Below are 13,810 nucleotides of genomic sequence, written 5' to 3'. Positions count from 1 at the left end.
GCGAAATAGCCTTTTACTCTCAATTTTGTTTTATTTGTGAGTCGCAAATACTTAAGTCAATGTCACGTTATGTTTACATTTTTAATGAAGTATTCACATCTAATTACTAAACATCTGTCATAATGCCACATAATTCAATGTTTAAACAAATGCTATGTTTCTTTTGTGAGATATTTCATTTTGGTTAACTTTTTCTAATTTTTAGGTACAAGGGGATGTAGCTCAGTGGTAGAGCGTTCGCTTTGCATGTGAAAGGCCCTGGGTTCGATCCCCAGCATCTCCAAGTTTTTTAGAAGTGCCAAATTGAATCATAAAATTTTTAGAGAAGTGGCGATTGTTTGAGAAGCGCATAACATCTGCCCACAGCAATGATACTGAATGACGAACACGACCGGTCTGACAAGAGCGAGACGACAATAAGTTATACAAAAAAAAAATGATTTAACCAAATCAAAAAATGATTTATCTGAATTGGTTGACATCTACAGTTTAATTTTTACTTTAATTCATTTATTTTGACTTACTTACGTATTACTTGTTATTATATACTTATTACTGAAAAATTTTTAGTTATTTAAACTAAAAACTACTGTAAAACACGTGCTGTCTCTCTCACTCGTGAATTTTGGAATCTCTCTATAATTTTAAAAACTGCTGCAGTTACTAATAACCCGCATTACATTAAGAAAAATCCTCCTAAAAAAGCTAAAAAAGAATTTGTAATTATAATAATAAGGGAGAAAATTCACAAATTTCTATAAATTATAGATTTAATGTTCACGATATAAAATTTATTCATTGCAAAAACGAGTTATCGTAATCCCCTCATATTTAAATATTTTACTTTTAGAATATATTTTTTACTTCGGGCCTTGTACCGATTGGAGCCCTAATTTTTTGTATTACATTTTTTAGTATTGCTGCCAAATATATGTGGGACTGTAGGTCAAAATCTAGTGGATTTTAACACCACTCGTAACAGTTTTCCAACTGGAATGGCATAGGTGTCATACCATACAGCCTTATCTTTTATATATGCATATTTGTTTATAAGAAAAATGATAATATGAAGTGAATATGAAGTGTATAGCACCAGTGTTAAGCGGAATGTCGCCTAAGCAAACAAAATAGCCTTTCACTTTCGATTTTGTTTTGTTTGTTAGTACTCAGATACTTGAGTCAATGTGACGTTATGTTTACAATTTTATGAAGTATTCTTAACTAATTACTAAGCATGTGTTATAATGCCACATAATTGTATGTTTATACAAATGCTGTTTTTTTTGTGAGATATTTCATTTTGGTTAACTTTTTCTAATTGTGGTTCACAAGGGGATGTAGCTCAGTGGTAGAGCGTTCGCTTTGCATGTGAAAGGCCCTGGGTTCGATCCCCAGCATCTCCAAGTTTTTTAGAAATGCCGAATTGAATCATTTAATTTTTAGAGAAGTGGCGATTGCTCGTGAGGCGCATAACATCTACCGACAGCAATGATACTGAATGACGACCAGGACCGCTCTGACAAGAGTGATACGACAAGGAGTAGACGAAAAAAGAATATTTAATCAAATAAAAAAATTATTTTAATCAAATAAAAAAAATGATTTATCTAAATTGTTTGATATCTATATCTAGTTTTATTTTCACTTTTATTCATTTATTTCACTGACACCTAAATATTTAGATATTTAGATTCATTGTATGCGTTACTCTTTGACTTACTTTTATTACTGGTATTTGTTATTTATTTGAGTAAAAAAAAAAGATTTATCTCCTATAAACAGATTACAAAATAGCGCATAGTACTGTAAAACATGTGCTGTCTCTATCACACGTGAATTTTGGAATCTCTCTATTATTTCAAAAACTGCTGAAATTGCTAATAACCCGCATTACATTAAGAAAAATCCACCTAAAAAATCTAAAAAAGAATTTGTAATTATAATAATAATCGGGAAAATTCACAAATTTCTATAAATTATAGACTTAATGTTCACGATATAAAATTTATTCATTGCTAGAACGAATTATTGTAATTCCCTCATATTGAAATGTTTTACTTTTAGATTTTTTTATATTATACTTGTGGCTTTGTACCGATTGAAACCCTCATTTTTAGTGTTACATTTTTTAGTATCGCTGCCAAATATTATACATGTGAGATCGTAGAGCAAAGACTAGTGGATTTTAACACCAAAATCGTTATTTCCAAGTACCACTCATAACTCGTAGTAATGATAACCGATAACTGACATTTGCATTCATCTTTATTTAACCAAATCTAATTTCGCCAGCGTGAACAAACTAAAAACTTTGAAAATAACATGCAAATTATAACTAAAAAATACCAATCTATCCATCATCAAAGGTTTTATACTTTTAGAACATTTTTATATTTGGAGCGATGGATGAGAAAATGAGGAACTAATCTCAACCCATTGTAACCCTCACTTTTAATGTAATATTGCTGGTAAATATTTCTTTCAAATTATTCAAAATGAAATAAACCTACTTTTCGATTGTTTTTAACACTAGTTACGTAAGTCTCTATAATATTAATTCTTTTTTTTTTTTTTTTATTGCTTAGATTTGTGGACGAGCTCACAGCCCACCTGGTGTTAAGTGGTTACTGGAGCCCATAGACATCTACAACGTAAATGCGCCACCCACCTTGAGATATAAGTTCTAAGGTCTCAATTATAGTTACAACGGCTGCCCCACCCTTCAAACCGAAACGCATTACTGCTTCACGGCAGAAATAGGCAGGGTGGTGGTACCTACCCGTGCGGACTTACAAGAGGTCCTACCACCAGTAATTACGCAAATTATAATTTTGCGGGTTTCATTTTTATTACACGATGTTATTCCTTCACCATGGAAATCAATCGTGAACATTTGTTGAGTACGTAATTCTATTTATAATGCGAATAAATTCTTTCAAATTCTCCAGAATGTTCTATGTTCCAACATAAACGTATATTTTTTTGAAGATTTGAAATATTACGATCCACAAAGGAATTAAAATAAAAACACAAAACCAGAACTCGAAGTTTTTACCGAAGAGTCTACAAGATTTTGCTTTCAACTTTTGAAATACGAGCGGAGCTTTTACCCAGAAACGCGGCATGTTTGGTGTCCATTACCGGATAATTGCATCTTTTGTTACAAGCTACAACCAACAGAACTAGAACCAGTAACATTCCAGTCATTTTACATTTATCAACAACAGAATTTAATACTGCCTCAATCGAAGACATAATAATGTATTACTGCACGCTAATGTGTTATTCTACTTATACAAAAGCTATCGATGAAATAAATAAAGACTATTGTTTGTGTACTTTTAACGGGTAGATGTTATGATAATAAGATTAGTAAGATCACGGCATATACCACAAGATTATTTGTGCTGAACTTGAAAATGTTTATTTCCTTCTTCAAACGAGGCTTGTGGAGAGTATTAAGCGGTAGGCAGCGGCTTGGCTCTGCCCTTGGCATTGCTGAAGTCCATGGGCGACGGTAACCACTCACCATCAGGTGGGCCGTATGCTCGTCTGCCTACAAGGCAATAAAAAAAAAAAAAAAAAAAATGCTGTCTCTAGATAAATATTACTTAGGGATTTGATATTTGGGACATTGCTACCAGCAGAAGTAAAGGCAAAGTCGTATTAAATTTTCATAATCCGACCAACTACAAACCGTGATCTATCTCAGAAATCAACTCCGTAATATTCAATCGAAATTATTCAGCGGCTTTAAAAGCAATAATATTGAATTATTCATAAATTAAATCGTAAGGTAATTTTAATTATATTTTTACTTAATATGGCGACTAAACGTTAAATGAATTCTAAGCACATACCTACTCCAGCCATAAGTTCTGTTACTATTTTCTTTAACACACCATTCCATATTGTAATTTGATAATCAACACGAAAAAATTATTATGTGAAATGACGCAAAATCGAAAGAAGTTTTTAAAATAATATACGTGTTCCAAATTCAAAATAATTAAAAAGTTGAAAAAAAGAAAAGTTTATATGTAACAGTATTTATGGAATATATGCTACGAATAATTCACAATTCGACGAGTGATTCCGATAGAGGCACCCGTCACGTGCGGACGTGCTCATTGTCCACTCGATCGCCCGGTCTTTGTTCGCCCGGCTTTTGTTAGCCCGGCCATTGTTCGCGCGGCCTGTGTTCGTGATACATCTGCCGACCAAGTGTGTTTCCTGGAAGCTTTTATTTGTTTTGGTTTAGTTATTTTTGTGTTCGTGGAACATTTGCCGACAAAGTGTTTTCCTGCAAGTATTTATTTGTTTTGTTTCTTTTTGTAATTTCTGTTTTGTTGAGCTTTTTCTTTGTCCTGTAGTAATCGCGCCGCATTGCCACCTGTGTTCAATAGAACCGCTCAGGTCCGAGAAGTTGGGGCCTCGCTGCAAGGCGAGTGTTTTCAAGACCCGGGGCCGCCCCACCTGGGTACTCAGCGATCATGGACGCTGTATTCGCGGAATTCCTCCGTCTTCGCCACCCACAGCTCGCCTCAGAGTTTCTGGCCTTCAAGGCCAATCACACTGCGAGCCCTCTCGAGGACTCCGCCGCGCTCGCTGCTCCTGCGTCGCCTGTACCTGCGTGCAGAGCTTCTGCATTGAGCACCGCAGCCTCTGTCGTGCCTGCCGCTCCCGTGTCGCCTATACTGGCGAGAAAAGCTGCTGCGTCGTCCGCCGTGACCATCGTTTCAGCTGAGCGATCATCCGCGGCCTCCGTCGCGCCCTCTAAAACACCTACACTTGCTCGTAGGTCGCCTGCACCCGCCTCCTCGTGCTCCGACTCTGACTCGGACATGGAGGTCGACCTCGCCCCCGCCTCATCGACGGATGGATTCACCCTGGTACAGAAGGGTAAGAAGCGTGCCGCAGAGTCTCGAGCTCCCGCGGTCGCTAAAATTAGCAAAGCCGTGAACGCGTCGCGCCCCCGCCCTCAGACTCCCGTTGCGCCCCCAGCCCGTGCCACTCCGTCGCCGCGTCCGGTGGCACAAAATAAAACCCAGACCCCTCCCCCGGTTATCCTTCAGGAGAAGGCAGCTTGGGATCGAGTTTGCCTGGCCCTTAAGGCCAAAAATATAAATTTCACGAATGCCCGTAACCTCGCGAACGGCATTCAAATTAAGGTTCAAACACCCGACGACCATAGGGCCCTCTCTTCTTACCTCCGTAAGGAACGTATAAGTTTCCATACTTATACGCTCCAGGAGGAGCGCGAACTCCGCGTTGTAATACGCGGAATCCCTAAAGAGTTAGATGTAGAGCTCGTCAAGGCCGATCTGTTAGAACAGGGCTTTCCAGTGAATTCTGTGCACCGTATGCACACCGGTCGCGGTAGGGAGCCATATAATATGGTTCTAGTCACCCTCCAGCCTACCCCCGAGGGTAAGAAAATCTTCAACACACAGACCGTCTGTAGGCTCTCCGGTATCGCCATCGAAGCCCCCCATAAAAAAGGTACTCCTAGCCAGTGCCATAACTGTCAATTGTACGGGCACTCTTCCCGTAACTGTCACGCGCGCCCCCGATGTGTTAAGTGTTTGGGCGATCACGCCACGGCCCTCTGCGCTCGCGACCAAATAACCGCGACGGAACCGCCTAGCTGCGTCCTGTGTCGAACACAGGGTCACCCCGCGAATTACCGAGCCCCCGAGCCCCTAAAATAAATCGCCGCGTCGCCCGCCAAAACCGCCTCCGAGCTTCCGGCCCAGACATCAAAGCCTCGGCACCCTCTGCGTCGCAGGCTAAGCCAGCGTTCGTTCCGGCGGCGGTGCCCAGTGTCTCGGCCTGGGCAAAACCGCTGCCGTACACGAACACGGCTACAACTCCCTCCTCCGCGATTCGTCCCGCCCCCGCGACTCATCCCTCTCCCGCGACTTGCCCTCCGACCGCGTCCGAAAATCTCGCTTTAGCGATCGACTTCTTTCAGTCGATCAACTTTGAGCGCGTTAACGCTTTGGGCGACGCCATTCGCGCTGCCTCCACTGCACAACACTTTATCGCCGTTGTGCAGGAATACGCCGACGTATACGCGTCATTAAATACGTACGTCCTCCCCTCACTCCGCCGGTAATCAATGGCGTATATAAGTAGAATAAAGCCCCTATCCGTAAAGATAGGATTTTTTAACGCTTACGGTCTCGCAAATCAACGTGATCAGGTTTCTGACTTTTTGCGTGACCATCAAATTGATATCTTTTTAGTGCAGGAGACCCTACTTAAGCCCGCGCGCCGTGACCCTAAAATCGCGAACTATAACATGGTCAGGAACGACAGGCTCTCTGCCCGTGGTGGTGGTACCATCATTTACTATAGAAGAGCCCTGCATTGCGTCCCGCTCGATCCTCCCGCACTCGCTAATATCGAAGCATCAGTGTGCCGAATCTCACTGACGGGACACGCGCCGATCGTTATCGCGTCCGTTTATCTTCCACCGGATAAGATCGTTCTAAGCAGTGATATCGAGGCGCTGCTCGGTATGGGGAGCTCTGTCATTCTGGCGGGCGACCTAAATTGTAAACACATCAGGTGGAACTCACACACCACAACCCCGAATGGCAGGCGGCTTGACGCGTTAGTCGATGATCTCGCCTTCGATATCGTCGCTCCACTAACCCCGACTCACTATCCGCTAAATATCGCGCATCACCGGACTCTATCCCGTCTCCTCAGGATACCGCTGAAGCCATAGACATCTTAACGTCACACATCACCTCGACATTAGATAGGTCATCGAAACAAGTTGTAGCGGAGGACTTCCTTCACCGCTTCAAATTGTCCGACGATATTAGGGAACTCCTTAGAGCTAAGAACGCCTCGATACGCGCCTACGACAGGTATCCTACCGCGGAAAATCGTATTCGAATGCGTGCCCTACAACGCGGCGTAAAGTCTCGCATCGCCGAAGTCCGAGATGCCAGATGGTCTGATTTCTTAGAAGGACTCGCGCCCTCCCAAAGGTCTTACTACCGCTTAGCTCGTACTCTCAAATCGGATACGGTAGTAACTATGCCCCCCCTCGTAGGCCCCTCAGGCCGAGTCGCGGCGTTCGATGATGACGAAAAAGCAGAGCTGCTGGCCGATACATTGCAAACCCAGTGCACGCCCAGCACTCAATCCGTGGACCCTGTTCATGTAGAATTAGTAGACAGTGAGGTAGAACGCAGAGCCTCCTTGCCACCATCGGATGCGTTACCACCCGTCACCCCGATAGAAGTTAAAGACTTGATCAAAGACCTACGTCCTCGCAAGGCTCCCGGTTCCGACGGTATATCTAACCGCGTTATTAAACTTCTACCCGTCCAACTCATCGTGATGTTGGCATCTATTTTCAATGCCGCTATGGCGAACTGTATCTTTCCCGCGGTGTGGAAAGAAGCGGACGTTATCGGCATACATAAACCCGGTAAACCAAAAAATCATCCGACGAGCTACCGCCCGATTAGCCTCCTCATGTCTCTAGGCAAACTGTATGAGCGTCTGCTCTACAAACGCCTCAGAGACTTCGTCTCATCCAAGGGCATTCTCATCGATGAACAATTCGGATTCCGTACAAATCACTCATGCGTTCAACAGGTGCACCGCCTCACGGAGCACATTCTTGTGGGGCTTAATCGACCGAAACCGTTATACACGGGAGCTCTCTTCTTCGACGTCGCAAAAGCGTTCGACAAAGTCTGGCACAATGGTTTGATTTTCAAACTATTCAACATGGGCGTGCCGGATAGTCTCGTGCTCATCATACGGGACTTCTTGTCGAACCGCTCTTTTCGATATCGAGTCGAGGGAACCCGCGCCTCCCCACGACCTCTCACAGCTGGAGTCCCGCAAGGCTCTGTCCTCTCACCCCTCCTATTTAGCTTATTCGTCAACGATATTCCCCGGTCGCCGCCGACCCATTTAGCTTTATTTGCCGACGACACGACTGTTTACTATTCTAGTAGAAATAAGTCCCTAATCGCGAAGAAGCTTCAGAGCGCAGCCCTAGCCCTAGGACAGTGGTTCCGAAAATGGCGCATAGACATCAACCCAGCGAAAAGTACTGCGGTGCTATTTCAGAGGGGAAGCTCCACACGGATTTCCTCCCGGATTAGGAGGAGGAATCTCACACCCCCGATTACTCTCTTTAGACAACCCATACCCTGGGCCAGGAAGGTCAAGTACCTGGGCGTTACCCTAGATGCATCGATGACATTCCGCCCGCATATAAAATCAGTCCGTGACCGTGCCGCGTTTATTCTCGGTAGACTCTACCCCATGATCTGTAAGCGGAGTAAAATGTCCCTTCGGAACAAGGTGACACTTTACAAAACTTGCATAAGGCCCGTCATGACTTACGCGAGTGTGGTGTTCGCTCACGCGGCCCGCACACACATAGACACCCTCCAATCCCTACAATCCCGCTTTTGCAGGTTAGCTGTCGGGGCTCCGTGGTTCGTGAGGAACGTTGACCTACACGACGACCTGGGCCTCGAATCAATTCGGAAATACATGAAGTCAGCGTCGGAACGATACTTCGATAAGGCTATGCGTCATGATAATCGCCTTATCGTTGCCGCCGCTGACTACTCCCCGAATCCTGATCATGCAGGAGCCAGTCATCGTCGACGCCCTAGACACGTCCTTACGGATCCATCAGATCCAATAACCTTTGCATTAGATGCCTTCAGCTCTAATACTAGGGGCAGGCTTAGGGACCCCGGTAACCGTACTCGTCGAACTCGACAAAGAGGTCGACGTGCAACCTAACCCATGCATCAGCCCGCTGAGTTTCTCGCCGGATCTTCTCAGCGGGTCGCGATTCCGATCCGGTAGTAGATTCATTCGCGAAACAATTGCTCTTGAGTTGTTAGGTCTCCTTCGGAGGCGCTCGGGCAGTTGTTAGCAAATCCCACCCCTCTTGGCTGAGCCTTTGCTCGCCCACCTGTCCTGGTGAAACTGGAAAGGCCTTCGGGCCACCAGTAAACTTTCGTCATAAAAAAAAAAAAAAAAAAAATTCGACGAGTACTCTTTTTGGTGGGAACGCGAGGAGTGAAGTTGTGTGATTTGTTTTATTTCATCTATTTAGTGTTCCTTCGGGCTTGTAATAAATGTGTAATAACGGTGGTTATTAACAGTTTCATATCTGTGAAAGTGCACAAATGTCGGAAAATGAAACAAAGCCGCTGAACGTAACTTCCCGGGATCCCCTAAAAATTCCACTGAAAAAATTATCTCAGTAAAATGGTGGTCATTTACTGAGATTATATTTCTTCCCATGTCATCTCATCTCATTTTATTTAATTTCATCCCAGTTGATTAATGTCTCAAATTAATCATCTTCATTTCATTTCATTTCACACCATAATATTATCATTTTTCATAAAAAAAAGACATGACTTAAAGGTCTTAGTTACCAGGTCATAAAATCCATAATAAAAAAAATCGACGAATAAGATTGTCATTGACCGGGATATGATCGTATTATATAATTCACAACCGATTAAGATCAGTATATTTTGATAATAACAAATACCTAACAGCAGAATTTTAAAAAACAAATGCATACACAAGGAAGTTGAAATCATCAAAACATTTCCATATATTTGCGCATACATTTCCCGGCCCCGACTCACACACAGCCAAGGCATCAGCTGTTAGTGTCGCGTTATTTTTCAAACTTTATCTCCCTCGATTTCCTCGTCGCTCCTCGTTATCGCAAAACAGCGTTCGTTAAAAACTTTCTTCACGTGTAGTCTTCTAGTCGTGCCGTACCAACGTGACACAAAAATAAAACTAATTTACCGAAACTTGCCACATGAATTATGTACGATATTATACGAGCTGTGAAAAAGACGAAATGTTTAAGTATTTCTGCGTCTTTAAACAAAACTGACTTGGGGTTAATCGTAGTTGAAAAATATATCAAATAGGTATACTGTGGTGTATTCTTGAGATTCCCTAAATAATTTTAGAACCGTCGACCTACATACGATTTCACTTTTGAAAATAAAAATGATGCATGCGCTTACGAAATTATATTTGCTCTTTAATTACATCAGGCGTTTAATTGGAAAACAGTTATGCGATTTCATTCAGGTGGGTGGCGCATTTACGTTGTAGATGTCCATGGGCTCCAGTAACCACTTAACACCAGGTGGGCTGTGAGCTCGTTCACCCATCTAAGCAATAAAAATAAAAAAATCAAATAAGACAAAATTCAGCGCTTTCAATACTTAAAATATTTTTTTAAAAGCAAATATAACCCGAATAGTTTCTCGCTATACAACCAAGATAAAGAATATTGACAGAATTACGAACAAAATTGTCTGCATTTCTATTTAAAGTTACTTCCCGACTCACTCTTTAAATAATTGTGATATATTTTGTCATATACATAAGGAAGGAACAAAATCTAGGCCAAAATGAAAATGAATCTCTCCGGTAACATTCAAATTTCTTTGTGGAAATAAAAAACTAAATCTCAAAATGAAACTCAACACTGAATATAATTAAGAACAAGAGTCCAGTGATTATTTATTCCCTCTGAATAAACGCATTATTTTGTCATCAATATACGAGTAAGAGGATTATTCTCGAGGCCTCATGAATATAATGTCCTTTAGATGGATTGTAAATAAGAAAATTCAGTCGAAAAAGGGACGCAGTACTTGTAGATAGAATTGTATCAAAGGATTTTCAAGCCTTCTTTAAAAATGCAAATTTTCTTATTAAGCCCCTTCATATTCCAAAATCTTCATTAAAGGTGAGTGGAATCTAGGGTACTAAGAAATTTCTTCCGGGATCATCATCCGGGATCTTCGTCCATAAAAAGGATACATAAGAAAATCAAAGCATTTACTCTTTTAGATGCTTTAAATTAGATTGTCTTGAAATGTCGGGTGATTATTAGGTATTTACTTACTCGACGCTTGCGACGAAGGGCTCGATGAGTAAATTAACCCTCAGGCACAGCCCACTGAGTTTCTCTCCGAATCTTCTCAGTGGGTCACGTTTCCGATCCGGTGGTAGATTCTGCGAAACACGGCTCTTGCTAGGGTTTGTTTTAGCAGGTTTGAGCCCCGTGAACTCACCTACTAGTTAAGGTTACGCTGATATAGCATCTCAAGGCTCTCACATTAGGTAGAAAAAAAAGAAAAAAAAGATGTCATTTAGCATACAGAGAATTAAAGTTATGTTTATTGCTAGTCAAAAGTATATTACTTTTCAAATAGCAAATATTGTAAAAAAGGCAACTTCATGAATCCTACCTATCATATGGAGAGCTTCCCAACGATATGAGAGAGTACAAGAGGATAATGCAATCAATTGATTTTTTTATCACTAGTTTCGTAGATGATTTAGTTTTTAACGAATCCCAGAGAGAACATATATGTGAATACAGACACTAACACTGTGGCATAAAGTCGTAATTAAATTGTAAAAGAGTGTCCCATCCTTCATATCAGAACGCATGACTGCTTTTTTATGCCATCGGGAAACTTATAAATTAATATCATTCACGATAAAAACATAATAATGTTAATATTACGATCTATCTGTTTTCGATGATAAGTCTCGAAGGTAAATGACGTAACTTTTGAATGGCTAATACTAAACTTAATAAGTACGAACTCATTAAATATAGCCCATTCCTATATTTTATTTTTAAGTTGAACTTCAAAACGATGTATGTTTCGTTACATATGCTATTAACTTAAAACATTTTGAAATAATTCAGAAATAGGCCTTCCTATCGAAAAATTTAATTCAATTGGGTTTTTATCGAAGACAACGCGTATTATTTAGCTGAAATTGACTTTGGAACTCACAGCCAGTACTGATGAAGCGATAGTCGGAACCCGCTGATTTTTTGAAGCAAAACGCAAAATCGAAGTCTCAAATGTAACAAAAAAATAAGGGGCTACAAAAAAAAGAATAGTAATAGCAATTTTTTGCCCGATAAGTAGTATAGTTGATGTATAAAATAATATGTGCGTATTGTGTTGCTTTTGTTTTTTTGTAATTTAAATTTCTAAATTTCTCTTCTTGTTCACTCTCTACTTATATGTGATTTTGATTGTGGAAACATATTTGGTTATTGTTTTAGCTATATTTTTTTTAAATATTATATGTTTGTATTGTACTGTTTGTTTCCCAAATAATTAAATAAAATACACCTACAGAACATAGAAGTATTAATCGTAATATTTCATTAAGCGACTAAATCTTTAGACCGATTTTATTAAACTGCAAGCAGTTTCTAAAATTATTCATTATTTCGACACTTTGAAAAATAAGCGAAATTTCCACATTTATTAATCGAATAGATCAAGAAATTAGTGTACTTCAAAAACGAAACATATTTTCCTTCGTCAAGTACAACCTTGTTTTTAGAACGAGCACAAACATTTCCGAAGAAATAAGTCACGATGAATTTACCGAGTCGGGGAGCAACACTAATAAAATGTTCGTTCTAACGAAGTATACTTGACACGGGGACCTTTGAATTCGGTAATTTGGCCAACTTTTAACTCAATTTTGTTGGTCGAAAATATGACGTATAAATCAAAGTTTTTCCGCGATCTGTCGTTGAGTGTTTGCGCAAAGTAATATTGGCCACATCTGCTGTTTGTATCATTTTTGTTTGAGCGTTCACATAAGAAACTAGGCGAGACCCGCTATCTCATCCATGTTGTTATAAATTTGATATCTAGGTCGCAGTGTTCTAGCTCATTTTGTGATGTTTAATGGCTCCGATCACCTTATGGATCCATCACATCCAATAACGCCTTAGACGACTTCGGATCTAACCCTAGCAGTAGCCTTAGGGACTCTGGTAGGCGTACTCGTCAAACTCGAGTTCGACGTCCAACTTGACCCATGCATCAGCCCGCTGAGTTTCTCGCCTGATCTCCTCAGCGGGTCGCGATTCCAATCCGTTAGTAGATTCATTCGGAAAGCAGCTGCTCTTGAGTTGTCAGGTTGAGGCGCTTGGCCAGCTGTGAGTAAATCTCTCCCTCCTGGCTGAGCCTTTGTCGCCCACCTGTCCTGGTGATACTGGAAAGGCCACCAGTTATCCTTCATTCTTTAAAAAGTACAGGGTAAAAAAAACTACAAGTACATATGTCTACAAGGGCAGTAAAAATTTTTCTTTATATGTTGTATAGTTATGATCAGTTAATCATCGATATAGACAGGCATCCTCCACATTTTTCCTTATTATTTTATTTAACACTGTTCTTGTCCATGTTTTCCTGTTATTGGTGTTCATAAACCCGTCATTAATTAGATCGCAATTTTGAACGAAAACCATTATTGCTGAACACTGAACATCGATTACAAAGCTTAAAATAAATTGATAATTCCTTGTAACAGTTGCCATTTCACATCGACGAATCCCATGTTTCCGTTTTTCAATTAATTTCAATATCAATTATCTCTCGTGGTCATCTATGAACACGAAAACTGTAACGACTGACTCGATGGTGTAGTGGTTAGCCACCCTGATTGTTGCGCCGAGGGTCGTGGGTTCAATTCCCGCATCGGGCAAACATTGTGTGACGAAGAGATTGGTTTCCTCTTTGTCTAGGTGTTTATTATCCATACATGTATAATTAAAAACATACATAAGTAGGTTTATCTATAAATTGGGGCTGAATAATCGTGTGTGATTTATTCCCAGTTATTATTACTGTCCGAAATGTTGGCAATAATACAGTGACAATAACAAAGGCGAGAAAAAACAGTAACATAATTTTAATTAAATCAATACTATTAATTTAAA

The 13,810-nt window shown here is 40.7% G+C and overlaps 2 non-coding genes across 2 annotated transcripts; both read left to right on the top strand.

Annotated features, from left to right (window-relative positions):
• Positions 1-211: 211 nt before the first annotated feature.
• TRNAA-UGC (transfer RNA alanine (anticodon UGC)) lies at positions 212-283 on the top strand. Its single transcript has one exon. It is a non-coding gene; the product is annotated as a tRNA-Ala (tRNA).
• Positions 284-1,331: 1,048 nt separating this feature from the next.
• On the top strand, positions 1,332-1,403 carry TRNAA-UGC (transfer RNA alanine (anticodon UGC)). The gene has a single exon. It is a non-coding gene; the product is annotated as a tRNA-Ala (tRNA).
• The last annotated feature ends 12,407 nt before the right edge of the window (positions 1,404-13,810 follow it).

This window comes from Bombyx mori, chromosome 13 (genome assembly GCF_030269925.1).
Source record: "Bombyx mori chromosome 13, ASM3026992v2".
Lineage (NCBI taxonomy): Eukaryota > Metazoa > Arthropoda > Insecta > Lepidoptera > Bombycidae > Bombyx > Bombyx mori.
This window is presented reverse-complemented; position numbering and strand designations above follow the sequence as displayed.